The 21,396-nt window shown below is 47.9% G+C and overlaps 1 protein-coding gene across 11 annotated transcripts in view; it reads left to right on the forward strand.

The window, feature by feature from the left end:
• The first annotated feature begins 11,383 nt into the window (after nt 1-11,383).
• Nucleotides 11,384-21,396, forward strand: part of PTK2B (protein tyrosine kinase 2 beta) — a 127,257-nt gene continuing 117,244 nt past the window's right edge. For 2 of the 11 annotated variants that reach the window (XM_059071720.2, XM_067039937.1), the window contains exon 1: nt 11,532-11,707. The gene's annotated coding sequence lies outside the window, so the exon portion shown is untranslated. Of the gene's footprint in view, nt 11,708-12,310; nt 12,726-21,396 lie in introns of those variants that run through there. The other 9 variants (XM_059071717.2, XM_059071715.2, XM_067039940.1 and 6 more) reach the window with 9 other exon arrangements.

Below are 21,396 nucleotides of genomic sequence, written 5' to 3' on the forward strand. Positions count from 1 at the left end.
GCAGGCAGCATTTTTTCCATTGATACTTGTTAGCTTGCAAGTAGGCTAAAATCTAGACAATTTCCTTCCAAACTTTTACTCAGAATAGGCCTTTCCCCACAATGCCAAGACAATGGATGCCTCTAAGTGTTATTGCTTTCTGGAGTGTTTCTTGTACATGATCAGTGGTCCTCCTGCAGTTACCTGGGGAGCTTTCTAAATAAAAGCACAGATTCTTCAGTCCAGATTCCTTGATCTACTTGCCTCTTTGGGGGAAAGACCCAGGAATCTGCGTTTTTCACACGCTCTCCAGGTGATTCTCAGGTACACTAAAGTTTGAGGCCCATTGTGCTAGATCTACTCACCCAGCAAGTAGGCCTCCAGTTAGGCTTACTGGTTCAAAAATTAACCTTCGAGACAATATCCGAAAAGGCCACAAGATGGGGCTAATAACCCCACTTGCCAGGCACCTCCCTGGAAAATCTTGTCTCTTCTAGTCTCACTTTCTTACACTGTTTTATCTATGTGTCCCAGTTGCTCTGCGACTCTGTTTTGCTGTATGTGTGTTTCATTCTGTTCTTATTATGTCCCTTGTTTGTTTTGTTGTTGGTTTTTTTCTCAACTCGCTGAGTAGGGCCACAAATCAACACAAGGGTAAAGAGTAGAAATTAACAAATGGATCTGTTTTTTTCCTTTAAGGAGAATACAAAGGTTAACATTAAACCAATAAGGTCCACCAGTCTTTCTGGAAATCTGGAAAGGACTTGGTCCTATTCCAAGCACCACCATTAGCCAGGGGCAAGACCTGGGCATAATATTTCACTTTCCTTACTTCCTTTTTCTCAACTGTAAAAGGAAAGATTGGACTAATTGCTCCAAATTCTTACCAGCTAAGACACTCTGAACTTTTTAAATTCTTTGCATAATTTCAGGAAAGCGGGTGATTAAGATACAGAGTCCAGGAAAGAGAAGTCTTGGTGATTGTAACTGTTGTGTCACCAGCTCCTGTTTCTTCTTCCAGTAGAAAGGACCTTCTTCAGAGGCCCTGAAGTTCAGGTCCTCTGTATACCAGCTAAACTATTGCAAAACTCAAGTGGCAGTTCTCACTACTATAACTTGCCCCATCCCATTCCATCCCCAGGCATCTTTGCCAGGCACTGCCACATTTCCAACCCCCCTGCTATCACCATGTACGTTTATGTAAGTAAAGACAACTCTTTATTAAATGTCGTGTTGGAAAAAAAATATTCCTAGGTGCAGAAAGAACAGCTTTTTCTTTTCCTTTTTAAAGCAGATGATTAGAAAGTGACTACTGCAAATGAAAAGCAGAGATTGTTAGATTAGATAAAAAGGCAAGACCCAACTATATGCTACCTAAAAGGAACCCACTTAAATATAAGCCTACAAGTAAGTTAAAAGTAAAAGGATAGAAAAAGATATACCATGCTAACATGAATCAAAGAAAGTTGGTGTGGCCCTATTAATATCAGACTAAGCAGATTTAATATCAAAGAAGATTATAGGGATAAGGAGGATGCCTGCTGTATTTGACAGTTACAGGGCTGGCAGTAGCAAGAACCATTTTCAGAAACGTTTGACCAGAGATGCAGATGTACTTGAACTTGTTCAGCAACGTTACCAAGGACATCTTAGAGGAAATCACTGTAGTCTGATGCTTGATGTTGGACACAGTGATGGCTTAGGCCCTTTCTGAGGCCTCTGCCATGGAGAAAAGGAGGGTAGGGGCTCTGAGTTTGACTTGCAGGGGAACACCCATTAAGAAGTAGTGCTTAATGCAAGTGATTAGGGAAACACCTGGGGTAGTAAATTGCCTGCCTCTGAATCAGATTCAATTGCAGACTTCTTTTATTTGATCCATATGCTTTTTTCCCTCTGTATCACTTATGATCTTCTAAGCTGCAACTTGTAAATTGCAACCCACAATGATTAAACAATAAGGGCATGGAAGATCTCGCGTAACAGAAAGTCTGGAGGCAAGAAGGCTGTGTCCAGCCCTGTGACACTGAGACCCCAGATTCTTTCCATCTTTCTGGTCTGCCTGTGGCTGCCTTTGGATTAGCAAATTACTGCAGCTGCTCCAGATATCTTACGCTGATGTAAATCAATGTCCAGAAATGGAATAGGACCATTTCTCCCTACTATGCTTCATTTTCAGAGCCACGAAACCTTTCCTACAAACCTCCAGAAGATTTCCCCTCACACCTTATCGGTCAGAACTGGGTCACATGCCCACCTCTAAATCCATCACCAGCAAAGTGGATGAGACTGCTATGATTGACTTAAACCAATTAGGCTTTACCTGAGTCAAGTGCTGGAGGGCTGGTCACTGAGATACCTTTGGGGCTCAGCTATTTGTTATGAAAGATGGGGAAATCGCCATAAGATAGGCAACTACAGGATCAAAACAGTTGCCAACATATGCAAATTGGGAGATTTCCCATAAAAAAGCTTTTTTTACCTCTGCTTTTTTGTTGTTTAAAAAAAATTAATTGTGCTAAAATGAGCATAAAACTGACCATCCTAGGCATTTTTTTTTTTTTTTTTTTTTTTTTTTTTTTTTTTGCGGTACGCGGGCCTCTCAGTGCTGTGGCCTCTCCCGTTGCGGAGCACAGGCTCCGGACGCACAGGCTCCGCGGCCATGGCTCACGGGCCCAGTCGCTCCGCGGCATGTGGGATCTTCCCGGACCAGGGCACGAACCCGTGTCTCCTGCATCCGCAGGCGGACTCTCAACCAATGCACCACCAGGGAAGCCCGTCCTAGGCATTTTTAAGTGTACAGTTCAGTAGTATTGAGCATATTCCCATTATTGTGCAACAAATATGCAGAACTTTTCATCTTGTAGAACTGAAACCCTGAACCCTTTAAACAAATGCCCTCTTCCTCCTTTCCCCAGCCTCTGGCAACCACCCGGCTACTTTATGTCTCTAAGAATTTGACTATGCTAGGTACCACGAGTAAGTGGAATCACTTGTTTGTGACTGGCTTATTTCACCAAGCGTAATGCCCTCAAAGTTCATCCATGTTGTAGCATATTTTAGAGCTTCCTTCCTTTTTTAAAGCTGAGTAATATTCCATTGTATGTGTATACCACATTTTTGTTTACCCATTAATCCACTGATGGACATTTGGATTGCTCCCACCCCATGGCTATTGTGAATGATGCTGCTGTGAACATGAGTGTACAAATATCTCTTAAGGACCCTGCTTTCAGTTCTTTCGAGTATTGAATATATATGCCCAGAAGTGGAATCTCTGGATTTATTTTTACTTTTTTGAGGAACTGGCATACTGTTTTCTACAACAGATTCACCATCTTACATTCCCACCAGCAGTGCACAAGGATTCTAATTTCTTCACATCCTGACCAACATTCATTATTTTCTTTCTTTTCTTTAATAGTAGGCATCCTAATGGATATGAGGTGATATCTCCATGTAGTTTTTTTTTGGGGGGGGTGGTGGAATGCGGGCCTCTCACCGCCGTGGCCTCTCCCGTTGCGGAGCACAGGCTCCGGACGCTCAGGCTCAGCGGCCATGGCTCACGGGCCCAGCCACTCCGCGGCATGTGGAATCTTCCTGGACCAGGGCACGAACCCGCGTCCCCTGCATCAGCAGGCGGGCTCGCAGCCACTGCGCCACCAGGGAAGCCCTCCATATAGTTTTGATCTGCATTTCCCTAATGATTAGTGATGTTGAATATCTTCTCATGCTTTTTGTCCATCTGGGTATCATCTTTAGAGAAATGCCTATTTATGTCCTTTGCCCTGTTTTCAATTGGGCTATCTTTTGTTGTTGCTGAGTTGTGCGAGTTCTTTATATATTCTGGATATTAGCCCCTTACCAGATATATAATTTGCAAATATTTTCTCCCACTCTGTAGGTTGCATTTTCATTTTGTTGCCATTCATTTTAATTTTGCTGCACAAAATTTTTTAATTTTAATGTAGTCCTCTCTTTTTACTCTTGTTGCCTGTGTTTTGATTTCATATCCAAGAAATTATTGCGAATGTCATGGTTTTAGGTCATATGTGTAGGTCTTCAATCTATTTTGAATTAATTTTTATATATGGTGTAATGGAAGGATCCAACTTCATCCTTTTGCATGTGGATATCCAGTTTTCCCACCACAATTTGTTGAAGATACTGTCCTTTCCCCACTGAGTCGTCTCAGCACCCTTGTTGAAGATCAGTGACAAGAGTTCATTTCTGGATGCTCTATTGCATTGCTCTATATGTCTGTCTGTATGCCAGTACCACACTGTTTTGATTACTGCAGCTTTGTAATAAGTTTGAAAATCTGGAAGTGTGAGACCTTCAACTCTGTTTTTCTTTTTAAAGATTATTTTGACCGTTGGGATTTGTTGAGATTCCATATGAATTTTAGGATGGGTTTTTTTTCTATTTCTGCATTAAATGGTGTTCGGATTTTCATAGGGATTGCATTAAATCTGTAGATTGCTTGGATTTTCATAGGGAATGCATTAAATCTGTAGATTTAATGGGATAGTACTGCCATCTTAACAATACTGCTGGGCTTCCCTGGTGGCGCAGTGGTTGAGAGTCCACCTGCTGATGCAGGGGACACGGGTTCGTGCCCCAGTCCGGGAAGATCCCACATGCCTTGAGGAGGCTAGGCCCGTGAGCCATGGCCGCTGAGCCTGTGCGTCCGGAGCCTGTGCTCCGCAACGGGAGAAGCCACAACAGTGAGAGGCCCGTGTACCACAAAACAAACAAACAAACAAACAAAAAAATCCACCACAATACTGCCTTCCAATCCATGAACGCAGGATAGCTTTCCATTTATTTGTGTCCTATTATCTCTTTCAGCAATGTTTTACAGTTTTCAGTGCACAAGTCTTTCACCTCCATTTTATTCTTTTTGATACTATTGTAAATGGAAATATTTTCTTAATTTCCTTTTTGGATAGTCACTGTCTGCCTTTGCCTTTTTTTTTTAAGATTTTTTTTTTTTTTTTTTTTTGCGGTATGCGGGCCTCCCACTGTTGTGGCCCCTCCCGTTGCGGAGCACAGGCTCCGGACGCACAGGCTCAGTGGCCATGGCTCAGGGGCCCAGCCGCTCCGCGGCATGTGGGATCTTCCCGGACCAGGGCACGAACCCGTGTCTCCTGCATCGGCAGGCGGATTCTCAACCACTGCGCCACCAGGGAAGCCCAAGATTTTTTTTTTTGATGTGGACAATTTTTGAGGTCTTTATTGAAATTGTTACAACATTGCTTCTCTTTTATGTTTTGGTTTTTTGGCCCCGAGGCGTGTGGGATCTTAGCTCCCCAACCAGGGATCAAACCCACACCCTCTGCATTGGAAGGCAAAGTCCTAATCACTAGACCACCATGGAAGTCACTGTCTGCCTTTACTTTTAAAGAAAGAAAGATCTGCCTACATTGCTACATTAAACTCTCTCTCCTGCATGGCAAGAGACTTGAGCTGAATAGCAGCTGCTCCCTGTAGGAGGGACATTTGTTCCTGTTTACCACAGTCCCTATCCATCCAGCTTCCCTCACACTCCCTACCCTGCCTCTGTCAGGTTTTGAGGTTTTGACCCCTTGTTTGGAGGTCCCCAGTGAAGCCTACACACTGCTGCTACTCATTGTGAAGGATCGAGGGTGGTAAAATACTCTGGTACAGACTGGCAGGTTGACCACTTGACAAAATGAAATCTAAATTGATGTTCCATGTTCCTGAAATTTATCTTTAAGCCCCCAATTATTTTATGGCAAACATTTTTAACAGAAAAATTTCTGAAATACATCGTGTGCTTTTTTCTCTGATGCAGAACAGAATTTAAGCTTTTCTTCATGACTTACCAAAATAGACAATAATTACTGGGCTGGGCTGGGTACTAACGGGGTGCCCTCAGGAGTTAATGAAGTGTGTGGGGTTCTTTGTCTCTGTTCCTTAAATGGCCACAGATGCCTGTGGTTTGTGGGTTCTTGCATTGGCTAGGCATTTGTTCTTTCTTGCTTAGAGGTTCTTCTTGCTACTAACAATGAATCTGCCTGCAGCAACCTGCTCTCCCTTCCTAGTTGATGCTTCTAGCATAGTGTGGGCTGGGACCTGATAGCCACGTGTATTAGAATCGCTGGCATCAACAATGGCAAGAGTCATGCAGTCACTCTGTTGCTTCAGAGGTTTTCCACAGGCAGTGGGGGACCTGATGAGCTCGTTCACAGGTGGGGGTAAGGGACTGAGAACCAAGAAGGTCAAAGTCACAGTAGTCATGGAGCTGACCCGGAGTGAGCAGGGCAGGCTGGGCTCTATCCACTTCCTTGCAGGCGCTTTCCAAGAGCATCCCACAGCGCACTGTCCTGCGGCCACCTTGGGGAGCTACAGAAGGGGTGGCAGCAGTGCCCCGGGCTGTGGAAACTGCTGAAAATAAAAACACTCTTGGGCCTGATCCATGTGTCCTCCCTCTTGGGTACCCAAATTAATTTCTCACTGCATTTAATATGGTTTCATTTTTCCCAAGGAGACACTTTGGATTATGTCCAGGAATTCCTTTTCTTTTCTCTGTGGAATGATTTTATTTATTTTAACTTTTTCACTATGAATATTTTCAACCACAGTATTAGAGAGAACAGTGTAATTAACCACCACGTACCCATCTTTCATCTTACGTCAGTTCTCAATTTTGCTGTTTTTGTTCCTCCTCTCCCCTACACTATTGGGGGGTGGCGTGTGTGGAATATTTTAAAGCAACCATGATTTTTATTTCAGGAATGCATCTTTTAAAGTTACAACAGGTTATAATACTGTTGTATTATATTATTGTCCACTGTGAACCACAGCACTAGCAAGAAAACTTACATGTATTATCTCTAGTCTTCCCCAAACCCTGTCAATTATTCCCATTTTATAGATGGGGATGTTGAGGTTCTGCCTTAATTTGTATATAAAAGAAAATGGGCTAAATGGCGGTATATTAGTTAGAACTCAGTTAACGTGAACAATTGAAGTGTTTCTTTCTCTCTTGTTTAAAAGTTCTCCCAGGTCCAGACCATGTCTGGGGCTAGCATGGCGGTTTGATGGTGTTCATTAGGGACCCAGTCTTCATCTCTGCCCTGCTCTTCAACGTTGCTCTACTATTCTCATTGCCACAGACCAAGATGTCTGTTCTAGCTCCCATCATCAGGTGGAAGTGGAAGTGGAGAAGGGACTAGCGGAGGGCATACCCATTCCCTTGAAGGACTTGGTCCTGACGCTGCATACATAACGTCTACTCACCAGCCACTGCCCAGAAGTTAATCACAGAGTTTAATCACAGCAAGGGAGACTGGGAAAGGTAGTCTTTATTTTGGGCAGCCTCTGGCCAACTAAAATTCAGGGATTCTCTATAAATGAAGAAAGGGGGACAACCAGTAATGCTTTCATGGATGGAATAAAGGGTTCTTTAGAAGTCAAGGGTGTGGCTTTGAGTCCTCCATTTTGGCCTCAACTGTGGTCCATTTAGTACACCTAGTGGTGCCTGGTTAAATTAGAGATAGATGTCCTTCGGTCGTGAGCAACTTCAATTATTTAGTCCTTGTGCCCATGAGTTTTTTCTTTGTTAATTTTTTTATGTTGTTCTGAACACTTATAACCATACTATCCTTTTAAAATGAAATTTATTGAAATAGTAAATTTATATTATGTGATTTAATTCCATTGTCCATAATGGAGAGACTCTAATTACATACCATCATGGCCCTGCTATTAATGAGTTTGGATTCAGCTTCACTCTTTACCACCTGGGTGGTGGACAACTTTTTTATTTACCTTCTCCAAGCCTCCTTTTCCTTTCTACAAAATAGGAATATTATTATCAACCTCAACTGTTGTGAAGATTAGATGATGGATCAAAGTTCTGGTCACAGTGAACACTTGACAAACTACCTATATAACAGATACATATGTACTATCTCTCCACTAATCCAATCCTATTTAATTCCTGTCACTTCTAAAAATAATAGCTATAGCATTTTATAGCATCTTCATACTTATTAATTAGGGCATCACAAAACCTTGTGAAATAGGCAGAGCGGGTAGTCCTTAGTCTTCTATTCTAGATTAGGAGATATGAGCTCAGAGAGATGGATTCACCTCCCCAAGGTCACATATTCCCTCTAGACTGGATCCTTCCGATGTGCATTTAAACCTGCATCTTAAACAAATGATTAAACAGCTCTCTTTCAACCCACAGCCCCCTCAATCACCCGCATCTCTCAAGTCCTCCTTCAGCCAAGACATGCTGCCTCCATGACTTCACTTCCAATTCACTCATCAGCCCACCCCATCCAACTTTCGTCTCTTCATTAAGTTTGCTTCTGGCAAGAGCCTGACCTTAAGATCTCTGCTCCCTCTTACTCCGCCCCAGACCATCTCATCCATTCCTGTGGTTTCAGATGGCGACCAGAAGCTCATCACCAGCTCAGACCACTTTACCAAGTTCCAATCCCAGCTCCTTTGCGGATGGGAGTCGGGGACAGGTTAGGAGAACCCTTTTCACAAGTCTGGGCATAAGACAAACAGACCATGAACCATGGTAGGGGCAACAGGACTAGAAAGAAAATGATGAATAGGAAAAATGCTTGGAAGAATTCCCAGAACCTAGAGATAGAATGGCTAAAAGGAGAGTCAAAGGTGATTCGGGATTTAACACTTGGTTCCTGGGATAATGTTACTGACACTCATGGGGAACACTGGAAAGGACTATGTTGGGGGAGCCATGTGATGCAGGGTTGAAGACTTGAACCTGGGGTGAGGGTGGAACATTTAAATGGAAAATTCAAAGTGTTTTTTTCTTATAGTTTCCTTCTCCTGCTGAACCAGCCCCACATTTCTCCCCCCACCTCCAACCAGGGCTTCCCACAATTGCAGTGTCTCGGCTTGAGACAGACAGAAGTAGATAGAAGGGAAAATTTTTTCTTCTTCACTGGCATAGGTCACTATCCCAACCCACAAAGAGCCATGGGTAGAATTTTCAAGAGCCTTTATATAGAGTTCTAGGCTCCTGAAAGTGTTTCTGATAGGTTTTTTTAGAGGCAAGTAACAGGCACAGATAGAGATGTTTGACCCTGTCACCTTAGCCTTTCATGGGCAACACTGGACAGAGCATAAGAAGACCTGAAGATGGAGTCATCCACTGCAGGGAGTTTCTCAAGGTCTCTTTCATAAATAAAACCTATGATGCTACGATTCTAGGAGCTAGATATTTGGAGCTTCAAAAAGATTGCTGAAGACTTCAACAACCTCAAAATTTTGAATATCTGAAAACTTTTCTTTCCCTGAATTAGGACCCAGTGAGAATGTAGTTCATGGATTTGGCCACAAGAAGGCAGCATACACAAACTCACCTTTTCTTAAACCAGTCTGGAGTCGCCTTGCTCTTGAGTTCCCACGGTCATCACCTGGCACCAGACTCTCCACAATCCACGCAGGTCCTCAACCTTCACACTGCTGGACCTTCATCACCTCATTCCCGTGCACGGGAAGACGGACGGGCCACCTGCTTGCTGACATCCTCTGACAATCTTCCTCACAGAGCTGTCCGTTAGTGCCTCATCTTCCCCCCTATGTCCCCTGCTAACTCCAGTTTACCCCATCTGACTTGCCTTGTCGCCCAAGCCCTAGCCAAGGTCTCCCTCGATACCTACTTGTATGTCTTCTCACTGCTTTGCAGACCCTGGCATTACCTGGTGCTGAGAACATGGCTGATCGGTGGACGGGATGAACAAGTCAGAGCTCCAGCAGTTGTGTTCGTGAGCTCCGTCAGGAGGCTTGTAAGTTACCCGGAGTGAGTGAGTGGGCCCCTGGCACAGAGATTCTGATTTTCAGTAGACCTGGAGTGGCATCCAGGTATCTGGTTTTTTTTTTTTTTTTTTTGGTCACATTGCATGTGGGATTTTAGTTCCCTGACCAGGGATCGAACCCGTATCCTCTGCATTGGAAGCTCAGAATCTTAACCACTGGACTGCCAGGGAAGTCCCAGGTATCTGCATTTTAAAAGCTACAGGTAGTCCACTGATCATACTTGGAGGAACACTGATTTTCTGATTTTGTGGCCTTGGACACGTTAATCTTTTTTTTTTTTTTTTTTGATGTTGGGGGTAGGAGTTATTAATTAATTTATTTTTATTTTTGCTGTGTTGTGTCTTCGTTTCTGTGCGAGGGCTTTCTCTAGTTGTGGCAAGCGGGGACCACTCTTCGTCACGGTGCGCGGGACTCTCACTATCGCGGCCTCTCTTGTTGCGGAGCACAGGCTCCAGACGCGCCGGCTCAGTAGTTGTGGCTCACGGGCCTAGTTGCTCCGCGGCATGTGGGATCTTCCCAGACCAGGGCTCGAACCCGTGTCCCCAGCATTGGCAGGCGGATTCTCAACCACTGCGCCACCAGGGAAGCCCAACATGTTAATCTTTTAATCTCGGTTTTCTTTTCAGAAAATGGGAAGAATTAAAGGAAACATAAACATAGATGAAATGTAAACTGAGTGCTTCCTTAGCACAATGGTTGGCCTTTAGACATGCTCACCAAATGCTGGCTTTTCTCCTGGGGTGCCCCGTCTGCTTAGTTTGGGGTGGCGGGTGAGAGAGTCTGGGTGTGAGTATAGTGTATGCAGGGCTGTCACCTGTGGCTGCACAACGCCAGGGGGCACCATCCTCAGAGACGTCTTTGTGAATAGCATCCTCTAGAACTGTGGGAAATCCCAACCCTTCACGGGATGCAGAATGAAGAAGTTTGGAGTGAGGGCTCTGGAGAGGAGCTCTGAGGGTGTGGGCCAACACTGTGACACACGAGCGTTTTGACCTTATGCTAAGTCCGGTTCACCTCCTCCTACTCAGGAGAAAGTCTGGAATCTTTCTAGTGATAGGGAAAGGGGCTGCTAAGTGCCTTGACTCTCACTGCCCTGCTGGCCTGAGTGAAGAGGTAAACCAGCCTCTTGATTTAGGCAACAAACCAAGTGGCCTGATGTAGAGATGGGGTGAGAAAGGCTGCCCGGTTTCTATGACTATTCTTGTGCTTCTTGTCCTGGCTGTTACAGCGCAGGGACCTTGGCCATGGCGCTCAGGCCCCTTGACCAGTTCTGCTAAAGCTCCTGGTGATATTCACCTGATTTCTGGTGCCCCCAAAAGGGCCTGGGCACTTTAGGGCTTGAAGAGACCGGGAGGGACACTGATCCTGAGAGCGTGGCAGGCAGGTGAGACGCCAGCTCTGAAACATACCTGGGGGCTAAGAGGAAACGCCAACCTCTAAGTGTGGCCCCCCCAAAGTTTCCAAGTGGACAGGAAGAAAGAGGGAGGGGTGGTAGGAATGGGGGGCTCAACTGCTGACGGCGGGGCGGGCGGGCACAGAACAGCAGAAGACCCCACCTAGGGTCAGGGCGTGGCAGAGATGGCCCCCCCATCTCTGGGCACGTGCAGCTCCGGAAACTGGCGGCGGCGTCTATTTCAGAGTTTATGGTAAGAGGCTGGAGCGGCACACGCTCTGCACCGCAGACAACACACCCCACCCCTTAAGGAAGTGGGGAGGAGAGCAGCAGGGGTGTGGTTAAGGCGGAGGAGGAGAGGGGAAAACACAAACCTGTCAGCGCCGTTTCTCAGCGGAGGCCTCCGGAGCCGCCGCGCACCCCTTAAGAAGAGCCCCTCACCTGCCGCCGCCCCGCCGCACCTGACCGAGCCGAGGAGCCGCCGCCGGAGTCGGCGCTTCGCTCCGTGTGAGTCCCCTCCCGCGATCGCAGTCGGGGCTGAGCGCCCAGCCAGAAGGTGGAGGCCGGACGAGGCGGGAGGGCCGGGGTGACCCCCGGGATTGCGGGGACCCGGACGGGACCGGGAGCCGCGGACCCAGAAGTGGGCGCTGCGGCGTCGGGCGCTCCCGGGGCCGGCGAGCCCTCCGCGGAGGGAGAGGGATTCCATTTTTGGAGTTAATTTGAGACGAAAGGGTGTTTTTCCCTCTTAGTTCCCTTATCAGACAGGGGAGGATGGGGGGTGGGTGATGGGAGGGCACAGAAAGGCCGCCTGCCTCTAAAGGTCAGGCCAGAGAGCTTTCAGAATCCAACTTCTTCAACTCCTGCCTTAGAGCCTCTGCCGCTTCCTCCTTTGCCCCCTGCCGTGCCCTTCAGCTCGCCCACCCTGCTCACATTCCCACGCACACCCCACTGCGCTCCCCGCCCCCCAGAGGGCATCTTCTGAATCTAGCGCCGACGGGAAGCAAGCGGAACTCTGTGCGTGCGTGTGTGCGTGTGTGTGTGTGTGTGTGTGTGTGTGTCTGTGTGCCTGTGTGTTGTGGGGAATAAAGTTAACGCTCGCTGCCACCCCGGGTCTTTGTGACATTACTTCGGAATGCCCCTAAAGGGTTAAGTTCTGTGCCGCCTTCTCCGCCTGTCAGCCTGTGCGTGGGCAAAGCCTTGGGTGGGTGAACAGGCAACATGTGGGTGCTGTTCTGAGCCCACCGAGCCCCACCACCTGCCCTAAACCTCAGCCATCTGACACTTGCGTCTCCCCACACGCCAAGCTTGGAGCTCAGTCCAATTAGGCTTCTCCAAGGGGTCGGCGCGGAGAGAAGGAGAGCCGAATTTTGGACACACAGGGGGCATTCGCCAGGGGCGCTCAGAAACCAGAAGAGGAAGAGCTTTCCCCCGACCCACAGCTGGATGTGAGCCCTCGGGGCAGTTGGTTCGAAAAGATCAGGGAAGAGGCACAAGGAGGCCCCTCCTTTGACGGCAAGGAATGCAGGTGTGGACCTAACCCCAGCCTTTCACAACTCCTCTGGGGGAGGGCAAAGAGGAAGCAGAGACCAAAAAGTGCGTGAAAATGGAAGGAGAGAGGGAAGTAGTCACATGGAGAGGCCAGCTCTGGCATGACACTCTGCTCTCATTCCTTCATTCAAAAAGCATTGGCTGACTTCCTACCTGAGGCCAGGTGCTGGCGCTGGGCATGGGGGACCAGGGTGCATGGGACCCAGCCCTGCGCCCCAGCAGTGCCATGGGGAGGGCAGGAGCAGGTGCTGACCAGCTCAGTGCTGGGGGCTGTGGGTGGAGCCGGTCAGCGTGTCCCGGAAGGCTTCCTGGCAGAAGTGACTCTTAAGTGGAGACCTGAAGGATTGGTAGAATTAGCCTGGGAGGGAAAGAGGGGTGTGAACGGCATAGGGCACAGCAAGTGCTGAGACCTGAGGCCAGAAGCAGCAGGATGAACCCAGGAAACTGCAAGTAGCTCGGGGTGTTCAGCACGTGGAGAGCGCAGGGGCGAGCTGAAGCTGGAGAGGTGGGAGAGACAGCTCCAGAAGGGCCTGCTCTGGCTGCCGTGGCAACTCCTGTCACCTGGGCCCTAGAGCCAGCAGCCGCCGACTTGACTTAAGGGTGCGGGGCCCCCAGATTTAGCAAAGGAAAATACAGGACGCTCAGATTTGAATTTCAGATAAGCAATGAATGTTTGTCAAGTATAACTGTGTCCCGTGCCACCTTTGGGGCATACTTATACTAAGACATTATTCACTGTCTATCTGAAATTCAAATTCAGCTGGACATCTGGTATTTTATCTGGCACCTGTCCTCTAGGGGAAAGCTGAGGGTGCTACAGTGCTGGCAAGTGAAGGGGAGGTAGTGCCCAGGCACCAAGGGAACAGTCTCAGGACATATTATCTTTTTTTTTCATTATTAAAAAAATTTATTAATTTTAAATTAATTTTTATTGGAGTATAGTTGCTCTACAATGTTGTGTTCGTTTCTGCTGTGGGCAAAGTTAATCAGCCGTACGTATACATAGATCCCCTCTTCTTTGGATTTCCTTCCCATTTCGGTCACCACAGAGCATTGAGTAGAGTGCCCTGTGCTGTACAGTAGGTTCTCATTAGTTACCTATTTTATACGTAGTATCAATAGTGTATATATGTGAATCCCAGTCTCCCACTCCCCGCCCCCCACCACCGCCCAGGACATATTATCTTGTAACCAATCCTCCTAGATTCCACTTTGGGGCTCCTTCACTGATTGAGCATGTTATTTCTTAAAAACAAAAGAAAGAATTCCTTGGTCTTCGGAGCCCCATGAACCTGGATTCAAATGCCAGCTTGGCCACTTGCCTGCTGTGAGGCCTTACGTAAACCACATAACTCCTTGGAACCCCAGAATCTCTTTTCGGAAATGAGGATAAGAGTATCTGTTTGTTCAAGTTGTGGGGTGGACCCGTGGTAATGTATGTAAATTGCCCAGGGAGCCCTGAAGAAAAAGTGGTAGACGTTAATTTTCATAGCGCTTTCACAGGGGTAACCAAAGTAGCATCCCTGAAGTGCTTGGGGCTCCTTTATTTCTGTTTACATTTATTGAGCACTCAGAGGTCGCAGAGGAAGTACGCGGTGGAGGTCCTTCTCCTGGTGAGAGAGTGGGTTAGCTCCTGAGCAGAAAGGGAGAGCTGGGTCCCGTTTTTCAGCTTTGTCAATGACTTGCTTCCCAGATGCCCTGGAAGACCCTGGGGAAGGGGTGGCCATAACTCAGAGTTGAATTAACTGAAAGGAAATGCGAATGAATTAGAAGGGAGAACCCAGGTAACACACCAAGCACAACTGACACAGACAAATGCGCCATAAAATTTAGCTGTCAATATTCCCATTTTTATAAGGAGTACCTTATTAGAAAAATAGAGCTCAGGGGTACAAGAAGTAAGGATGCCTTGTTTTGACTTTAATGGGGGCATTTATAAGAGTGAATTGGGGGGCCTCCTAGAAGGGAACCTGGAGGGAGTTAAGAATTTGTTAAGAGAAAGAGGAAATGGAAAGTGTGTTTCCCTTGCGGGAACCACTGGGTTACAAAAGGTCCCTCTTTCCAGTGGCTACATCTCCCCATGCCCCTGCCCGGTGATAAGCATCTTGTCCCCAGTTCTTTAGAGCAGCATTTGCCAAACAGTGTTCAGAGAAACTCTCTGCCATGAGACGGCTACAGGTGTTGCACTGGTGAAACGTTCCAATGAGCCCACTCTCGGAGATATGTCCTGCGTGTTTGTACGATCAAGGCTATGATCAGTTCCTCAGAAAAGACGCCTGTATCGCTGGGCTTACTAGCATCCCCTAAATTTGACTATAGACCCCTTGTAGTGGGTTTGGGGGACACCTACTACCATCTCAATGGAAATAGCACTCCACTCCTGCTGACTGTTGCTGTAGGTGCAGTCCTGGAACCAAGCAGATCTTTCTGCGGACACTATTCATCCCATAACTCTAACCTGGACTTAGCAGTGTCCAATTTACACAAGATCTTCAGGGACCAAAGCCCCTGTCCCAGCATCGCTTATCCCTCACAGACACAAACCCCCACTTGGGTCAGCCTAAATCTTCCTACCACCATTCACACCCATTTCCCATTGTTCGGAGGACCCTGGGAGAGTGTGTCGCTCAGCATGTAGCCCTCCAGGGTATGGCAGTCGTTCCATATGTTCTTAATATTGTTAAGGAAAGTACAATTGAGGCGGGGAGGGGAGGAAGCGTCGCTTGGGTGAACCCCGAGTGGTATGGGTCCTATTCCTACTTTTCTCCCTGCCCTGGAGGCTCATAGGCTCGGGACTCTGTGGCCCTGGCCTCCCAGATGAATGGATCTCTGAGGTGGCTGGAATAAAAATGGACCATTGCTGAGGTCCTTGGGCAGAAAGGGTGGTAATTAACAGAAGTTCTTGCTGGCCCCCCGATCAAGAATTTCTCTTAGACTCTGGGCCAGTTCTAGGGTAAAGGGGGAGGAGCAGGGAGAGCGGTGAGAGGCTTGGATGGACTAGTCCAGTATTTTAATGTCCCAGATGGCCCTATGCACCAGCTTAATAACCTTGACTGTACGTAAGACATTCAGTCCTTTTTCAGGCACACAGCAGGCACGCAATGAATGTAGCTCTCCTTGTCATTCTATTTCATACTTTGAGTTGATCTGAGCTGGTGGGGAAGGACCACTTCCCCCCCCCCCCCGCCTGGGGAAAAGCCATGTTTTGAGGGGCAGAAGTGGGCTTCTCCCGTGCATCTTGTACAAAGACAGAATTTGCTTCTTGCCCCCAACCTGCACCCCCACACCCCGCCCCCAGTGCACTGTGTCTGTGACAGCCTGGCCTGATTAGCTCTGTAGCCAGCAAAGAGACTTCCTACTGCTGCCCAGCAGATACTGGAGTCCACATGACCACTGAAGGCGCTCAGAGGGCCGACAGGCAGGGGAAAATGGTGGCTTCGGTTTCCGGGGTTCTAGGCACGAAGCTCCGAGCCGTGCGAGGGGGCGGCGGTGGGGCAGGGCGCAGCTCTTCTGAGTCACTCCGCCGTTTCCCAAGGTATAATTATTACTCATGGTGACGGTTTGATTAAGAGAGCAGGCTGGAGGCTGCGTACCCCGATGCACTTTTTACCTAGACACGAGGCGTGGGTTGCTAAGAGTGCAGGATTTTGTCTCCAGGTGACCCTCCAGGTGGGCTGCGGATGGGCTGCAGACCCCACCCAGCTCTTACCTTGCCCAGCACTAAAGGCAGCGGGTCAACGCGATTAGAGCTAAGATCAACCACCAGCAAGGCCGTGGAAGGGTAGCCTTCCCCTTTTCTATTCTGGTGACAGTTCACTAACATTTTCCTCCTCTCCCGTCACCTTCTTCCCTTTTTACGTCCTGAAATCCACCCACGCAGAACCTGGCACCATCGCTCACTAGACAGGAGCTCAAAGGAATGTACTTGCCTGGAGTTTAGAGCTTGCTGCTGGGTTTAGTTCTTGACTCGTGGACTAGTCTCCCCTTCAATAGGCCAATTCTCCCAACAACTTTGAGGGCCGCAGGACCGCAGTCCCCCTGTTTCATGCCCTCTCCTTCTCTAAGGGTCTTCCAGCTGCCTCTCAGACTCCCCAGTTGTTGCAGTCCCACTGGGACACATGTGGGCCCATTGGGAATTCTGCCCTGAGTTCGGGTTTTGCTCTTCTGCGGGAGGGGTACCATTTCCCACCAGTGAGGGAACCGTCCTTCCTCTGGTCTCTGCCACTTGGAGCATCACGCGTTTTTCTGGTTTCTAAATAAACGTCACCTGTCTCGTCCTCCCCCCGCACCTAGCCTCAAGCACTCTCTTTGTTCTTCCGGAGCTTTGGGGGTGAGAACCCAGCTCCTCTCCCTGGCTCGGGTGTACTCTCCCCACCCCCAGTTCCAGCTCCAGGCAGGTTACCAGAGATCTGATACTCCAGCACCTTCGAAGATGCTCTTACCGGCATCGGTTTACCTTTGGTCTGCTAGATACACAGATGCTGGGCACGGAAACATGGCCATGTCCATTTAGGCAGCTGTGAGTGGCTGTCCCGAGCTGAAGTTCTCAAGCCCCCAGCACAATGCGGGCAGATTGTCAGCCTGGGTGAGTGGAAAGACTGTCAGGGGTCAGGAGACACGGCTTTGGTCTAGATTCTTCCAGTTGCTGTGTGACTTTGGGTAAGTCGCTTCACTTTTCTCATTTGAAAATGAAGAAGTAGTACTGCATCCCTGATAGGGTCGTTGAGAGAAACGCTTGGCTTATGCGAAAATGCCTCATAAAGCACTGCCGGGCAGGGTCCCTGGAAAGATGAAGAGTTGGGGTCAGAATGACGTGGGTTGAGTCTTGATCTATCACTTTCTCCTTGGTTGACATTGCCTAGTTGTGTAACCCCTCGGAGCCTGAGTTTTCTCACCTGTGACGCATTCTTGGCATTTGTTCAATATTTCTCCCCTCCTTCAGCCCCCTCGTCACTCAGAGTATATAATCTTTCCCTGTGTTTGAGGGACTGTATCTGTCCTCAACGAGTTTACAGTCTGCTTGGGGATGTAATACATAAAGATAAATAACTGTAAGACAAGATGGGGACTTTTGGTGCCATAAAAGAGGCACCAATAAAGTGCTATATGAGGTCAGAGAACGGAGAGAGTTCTTCTGTCTGGGTTGTCTGGGAATGCTTCTTGGAGGAAGGGGCATGTGGAAAAGCTCTCAAAGGATGTCTAGTGTGTGGCCACGGAAACTTGGAACAGTGGTTGTGGTCAAAGGGTGTAAATAAAAGGGAGGTGGCGAGGCGTGATTTGAATGACTCATTTTGGCTGGAGCCAAGAGTATCAAAGGGCAATTAAGTTAAGGCTGGAAACTTACATAAGGCTCAAACATGGCAGCTGAAGGGTTTGGACACCATTCTGAAGGCTGTAGGGGGCCACTGGACTTTATTCTAAAGGCTGCAGAGAGCTCCTGAGAGATGAACTTGGGCGAAGGGGGCATGAGCAGATTTGGGCAGCAATGTATAAAGTGGATCATAGAGTTAAAGAACTTGACCTCAAAGGAGGGGCATGTGGGAGTCTCAAGAGTCTGGATACATTCTGTAATCTGGGATGATTTGTGGGTCCTGGAGACTATCTGCTGGTCAATCAGAGACTTCTATGTTCTCTGAGTTGAAATTGGTCCTTACATGGATTTAAAAGATGTAGGGTTTATGGGAGCATCACATTGTTTAGGTTATGTAAGTAATTTGTCATTCCCCTTAATCCTCTCCTTCCTCTGTGTTCTCAGTTCATATGTAAGCCCTTTCCCATGGACCCCATCTTTGGTAGCAATGCACCTAAGCGTCAGCCTGTCTAGAGGTCTAATGGCAGCCTCTGTCTAGCAGCCTCCTGGACAGTCGTGCACTTCAGTCTGCCCGCCCCCTTATCCACCGTCATCAGTTCAGACAACTCCTGGTCTCCCCCACCTGTCTGACCCTCCTCCCTTGCTTCAGCTCTCCACTTCCAAGAATCTGTAAGAGTAACTCTAAGAGTTTCCACTTGAGAAACTCATCTTCAGTGTTACAAGTTGAAAACTAAACTCATCGTTTTCTTACACCAAACTCTCTCCTTCTGGCATCCGTCCTGTCCATGAAGTTGTAGTTATCCTAGACACTGAGGTCAAAAACCTTGGAATTATCTTCCCTTTTTCCTCTGCTCTTATCTTACCCATCACTAATCCTGCAAATTCCTTCTTCATGCCTCTCATTCCATGCCCCTACCCTAGTCTGACCCACATTACCCAATATCACCTGATGTTACCTAAGAGCCTCTCCTTCTTTCTGGTTCCCTCAGAAGCTCCTGTGCCTCTAGGCAAATCCAGATCCCTTGCATGTACTGTTTAACTGCCCTCTGTAATCTGACCTCCATTTACCTTCTCTTCTTACTTCCCCATACTTTCCAAACTAAGCCCTTCGCCCCAGCTAGCCTGGTCTGCCCGCTGGTCTTCATCAAACGTCTGCCCAAGTCCTCTGTCCTGCCTGGACCACCTAGCCCCTTCCACCTTCTTCAATCAGACTCCTCCCCCAGGCTCAGATCAAGCCCCTCCCATTCTTCCAAACTCCCTCAAATTCCAAGGATTGGGGATTCCATGTGCCTCCTTCTTTACATACTCGTGCCTGGCTCCCCAGGGCCAGATGTGATGTTCCTCCTCATCCCCTGTGCTGGGCTTCACAACAGCCAGTTGCAATCCGTTGCATTCTCCCCCAGGGTCGGGATGCTATCCTGGCCTCTTGGGGGCGTGTGGGGGTTTCCTAGAGCCCAGAGAGAGGGAGTGGGTGATTTAGAACAGGAGCTTGATAATCCCTTTGCTGAGCTACTCCTGTGGCTAACCCATTGGGTCCTTGCCTTCTTTTCCCCCCCTCATCCTCCTGCTTATGGAGCCCCTTCTGGCCAGGCAGAACGACAGGAGGAAAAAAGGCAGGGAGCCTTGGTCGAGGGTGAAGTCGCTTTGGGGATACAGGAGAGAGATTTGCAAGGCAGAGGTTGGCAGTTTTTGGTGACCTGGACTTCCACCCCCCTGTGCACAGGCCTGGGGCTTGCCGTGGTGCCTGCACTCTGAGCCGTCCAGGGGGTGGCCCTCCGTTGTCCCGAGTGACCTCTGAACCTTCCCCCCCTTTCTTTACCTGATTCTCTGTCTAGTAAAACCCTTCCTGTACCTGTTTGCTAAACGCTTAGCTGCCAGCCTGTGTTCACTCCCAGGGAGAGGTGTGGCAACAGAGAGAGCGCTACCCAGGGAGCAGACCCAGGAAGTCACTGCTCTGTTACCTTCCTGCCAGGTAACCTTGGGTGAGTCACCTGGGCGGGCCAGTTCAAGCCTCAGGGTTTTCGTTTGTACTTACAGTAAGGGGGTTTGGGACTTCTTAACTAGAGGAGAACTTTCTTCAACATGGATCTTAGGTTAAAGCCCAGTGTGTAAACCAGGTTAAAGTAGATCTTGCCAGGGTTGAAGTGGGGAGGGCAGGTGCCTGCCAGGCCCTCTGCCCTTTCCACAGTGAGCCCTGGGCCCTCCTGCCTCGCGGGGGGACCAGATCATCAGGGATCCTCTCCAGGCCTCCAAATCTTGAAGTCCTCATTGTTTATGTGTCTAAACACACATACACTGGAGAATGGGTCTAAATGCAAGCGGATTCAGTGAAGGATGATCTCAGAATAAGGGATACAACCTGAGGCGTGGCGTGTGTATGCGCAAGGGGAGAGGGGGGATTGCATACATGAGTGCCCCGAGAGAAGATGCGTAATTTTCACCTGTGATCAAATGCACATGTTTACGGGAAGAAAGTCCAAAGCTTGCATCTGAGCTCCAAGGAGCTTACGGCCCCACCAAATATTAAGAACGACCCACAGGTTTCATAATCAGTTTTACAAACTTTTCCTAGAAATGACCTCAAACTCAAGCTCCGTTTTAACTCGGTTGAACTAGGCTGTAAGCTCTGTTGAGGTCAGAACCCCGTGTCTGTACCGAGAGTGAGAGGGACAGGTGGTGCCTGACAGTCGACATCTGATATATACACGTGTGCCTCCTGATAAGGAGGCTTGTGTAAAAAACAGCTAATGTAAATTTGTAAACATTTCAAAATATTTAATATGATTTTAGCGATGCATGTTTTAAATCACATACTATATAAAGTAATACATTACATTTAAAATATGGCTTTTCCCCAACTCTCCCTGTTTATGAAACAGCCAACACCTGACTCACATCTTGACATCAGTGTCCTTCTCATCGCTAGAACCCCTTCTTGAATCATCTGTGTTCTGGCTTATGTCATCGTCCCTACAGTCTAAAGAGAGTTTGCTATTTCTTATTAACCCAGCAAGTGTTTGTTTATATTTTTTAATAACAGCTTTTTGGAGATAGAATTCACATACCATAAAATTCATGCTTTTCAAATGTACAGTCCTGTGAATTTTGGTCTCTTCACAGAGTTGTGCAACCATCACCACTATCTAATTGCAGGATTTTTTTTTAATCACTCCGTAAGAAACCTCAGCCCATTAGCCGTCACTCCTCATTCTCCCCTCCCCGCAGTCCCTGGCAACCACTAACTTACTTTCTGTTTTTTGGATTTGTTTATTCTGGACATTTCATATAAGTGGAATCACTCAACATTGTGGATCTTTCTGTGACTGGCTTCTTAACG

The sequence above is a fragment of the Kogia breviceps genome, chromosome 8, assembly GCF_026419965.1.
Source record: "Kogia breviceps isolate mKogBre1 chromosome 8, mKogBre1 haplotype 1, whole genome shotgun sequence".
NCBI classification, from domain to species: domain Eukaryota; kingdom Metazoa; phylum Chordata; class Mammalia; order Artiodactyla; family Physeteridae; genus Kogia; species Kogia breviceps.